Source organism: Apium graveolens, chromosome 8 (genome assembly GCF_009905375.1).
Source record: "Apium graveolens cultivar Ventura chromosome 8, ASM990537v1, whole genome shotgun sequence".
In the NCBI taxonomy this organism is placed as follows: Eukaryota; Viridiplantae; Streptophyta; class Magnoliopsida; order Apiales; family Apiaceae; genus Apium; species Apium graveolens.
The window spans coordinates 117,185,305-117,189,028 of record NC_133654.1 but is presented as its reverse complement, the minus strand read 5'-3'; positions in this window follow the sequence as shown (position 1 = coordinate 117,189,028).

The following is a 3,724-nucleotide window of genomic DNA, read 5'->3' as shown; positions in this document are numbered from 1 at the left end:
CTGGCCAAGTGTTTCCTATGGAGATGGCAACATTGGAAAAACATTGGGATATGGCAATATCAATCTTGGGAATGTCAATCATTATAGAAGTAGCTCTAGTCTCAGGACTTAAACACAATCTGTTGAGTATAAGTCAAATCTGTGACAGAGGTTATCATGTTGTTTTTTTGAAGAACACTGTGAAGTTGTGAGTAAATCTAAAGGCAAAGTTGTTCTGAAAGGATACATGCGTGGTAACATTTATGAAGCTAAGCTTTCAACAAGTACGGATGGTTCTGCAATCTGTCTGTTGAGTAGAGCATCAATTGAAGAAAGCTGGAATTGGCACAAGAAACTCTCTCATTTAAATTTCAACAATATAAATGAATTAGTCAAGAAAGATCTTGTGAGCGGACTGCCAAAGTCAGTATTTGCTCCTGATGGCCTTTGTGATTCTTGTCAGAAGGCTAAACAAAGAAAATCCTCATTCAAGAGCAAGACTGAATCATCAATTATTGAGCCTTATCACCTACTACATGTTGATCTATTTGGTCCAGTAAATGTCATGTCTATTGCAAAGAAGAAATATGCTATGGTCATAGTGGATGAGTTCACCAGATACACATGGGTGTATTTCTTGCACACAAAAAGTGAAACTGCATCTATCTTGATTGATCATGTCATACAACTGGATAAATTGGTCAAAGATTCTGTGAAGACAATAAGAAGTGATAATGGCACTGAGTTCAAGAATTTGATAATGGAAGAGTTCTGCAAAAACCATGGAATTAAGCAGGAATACTCTGCTCCTGGAACTCCACAGCAAAATGGAGTTGTTGAAAGAAAGAATAGAACGCTTTCTAGGCTGAAGCTGTGCAGACTGCTTGTTTTACTCAGAATGCAACACTCATTAACAAGCATGGAAAGACACCATATGAGATGGTGAAGAAAAAGAAGCCAAATCTGAAAGACTGCTTGTTTTTGACATCATCAAATATTTGTTAAACTTGTATATTATGTTAATTTACAAGTTGGGGGAGATTGTTAGATATATTTGATAATGTCATGGCTAATATGTTTTATGTTTAGCTTTCAGATCTTACTTGAACAGGATAAATCAGTACTTAACTATTGATCAGTACTTATACTGGAAGTCAGGACTTAAGGATATCAGTATATATGTTATCAGGAGATAATCATCAGAAGATAGATATCAGAACTTAAGTGCTGAAGGACAATCAGATAAGGACAGTAGCTGATTAAAGAAAAGAAGATCAAGATAAACATAAGAAGAGATATGCATGAAGAAGGAATTCCGTGAAGAATGGAATACTTGGAAGAAAATATATCTGATTGATATATTTTAGGAAGTAGAATTATATTCCATATCAATTAGCGATTATCTTGTAACTGTGTAGTATATAAACACAGATATAGGGTTTACACTATAAGTGTTATCATTATTAGAGAAGATTATTCATTGTAACCCTAGCAGCTCTCGTGATATTTGTTCATCACTGAGAGGTAACAGTTCTATACTGTAACAGAGTTTATTGTTTCAATAAAGTTTGTTTTCTGTTACTTAAGTTCTTAAAGTTCGATTTGAGTGTACTATACATTGTATTCACCCCCTCTACAGTGTGTGTGTGACCTAACAATTGGTATCAGAGCCTATTTGTTAACATACATACAGTTAAAGATCCAAACACAATCATGTCGGACACAGAAACTCCAACTAAGCCTACCAAAACTGAGGAACCACCAAAGACACAAATTCAAAGTCGGTATGAGACCATCAGAGTTCCCATACTGAGACCATCTGAATATCCCATATGGAAGGTAAGGATGACCATGTTCCTGGAAGCAACAGATCTAGAATACCTTGATAAAATCAAGGAAGACCCTCACAAACCTACCAAACTCGCTGTTGCAGTTGCAGGTGAAGCAGCAAAGACTGTACCAAAGGAGAAGAGTGATTATACTGCTGAAGACATAGCATCAATTGCTAAGGATGCTAAGGTACGACACTTACTGCATAGTGCCATTGATAATGTAATGTCAAACAGGGTAATCAACTGCAAGACTGCTAAGGAGATATGGGATGCTCTGGAAATAAGGTGTCAGGGAACTGACACAATTAAGAAGAACAGGAAGACAATACTCACTCAAGAGTATGAACACTTTGACTCAAAGACTAATGAGTCATTGAATGATTTATATGATAGATTTGTCAAACTTTTGAATGATTTGTCATTGGTTGATAAAGAGTATGATATTGAAGATTCAAACCTTAAGTTCCTGTTAGCTCTTCCTGAATGCTGGGATTTGAAGGCAACGACAATAAGAGACAACTACAATCTTGATGAAACAACTCTTGACGAAATTTATGGAATGCTCAAGACTCATGAGCTGGAGATGGAACAAAGAAGCAAGAGGAAAGGAGGAAAGTGAAGGACAGTTGCTCTTAAGGCTGAAGAAGAATTCCCCAAAGCAGCTTCCTCAAAGAAAGACAAGGGTAAAGCTCTTTTCATAAAGTCTGATACTGAGTCATCAAGTTCTAAGAGTGATGATGACTCAGATTCTGAAAGCTTGCCTGAGACTGATGCTGATGAGGAGATGATGAAGTTGTGTGCTCTTATGGTGAAAGGAATCACAAATATTGCATACAGGAAGTTCAGGAAGGGAAAAAACGTTTTCCAGGAAAGGCATAAGTTATGATAAGAAGAATTTCAGAAGATCTGAAGGCAGAGGGGATTACATCAATGTTAAATGCTATAACTGTGGTGAGAAATGTCACATATCTCCTGACTGCAAGAAGGTAAAGGGTGACAAAGGCCAGGCTCTTGTCACAAAGCAGAAAAGATGGACAGACACCTCAGACTCTGAAAGTGAGGAAAACTATGCATTGATGGCAAATGCTGATAAAGAAAGTGCTGAGAGCAGTTCTGAAGCTGCTGAAACAAAGGTACCTCAGACTACTTATGCTTTTCATACTGATGATATTATTGAGTTGAGAAGATATCTTAAAACCATGTTTGTTAGCTATAGAGATCAAACTTTAACATGTGAAAGATTAACTTCTGAAAATCTTGCATTTAAGAAAAGAAATGATTTCTTAGAAAAAAAGTTAGTCATGTTCCATCAAACTCAGAAGGATAGAGATGATGCTTTTTATGTTAGGAATGAAGTGCTAAAATTAAATGAATCTCTAAAAACTGAGTTACAAAAGGAAAGAGAGATTATCAGGACTTGGACTAACTCTGGCAAAATAACTCAAAATTTGCTAAGTAGTGGAAACTGGAAAGAGGGCTTAGGTTATGGAGAAGATAAGAAAGATAAAGGAACTGAAGAAATTAAGTCTGTTGATAAGCAAAAGCCAAAGTTAAATCCTGTTAAGTTTGTAACTGTAAAGTCTGAAAATGAAAAATCTGAAGTTACAAAGGAATCAACTTCCGACAAACTAAAATAGGAAAAGACAGCTGAAGTGAACATAGGCTTAATGACAAAGAAGCAGCTTAAGCATAAGCTGAAAGATGTCAAGAATGCAAACAAGGTAAAATCACCTAGGAAAAATAGGAATGGAAAGGAAGGTGTGAATAAAAGCAATGATTATAAACCTGTTCCTGATGCTCCTAGGAAAACATGTCGTAACTGTGGAAGTTCTAACCATCTGGCTTTTTTTTGTAGGAAGAATAAGAATATTAACTCCTTACCTTCAAAATCAGGAGTTAAGAGTCAGTCTGTT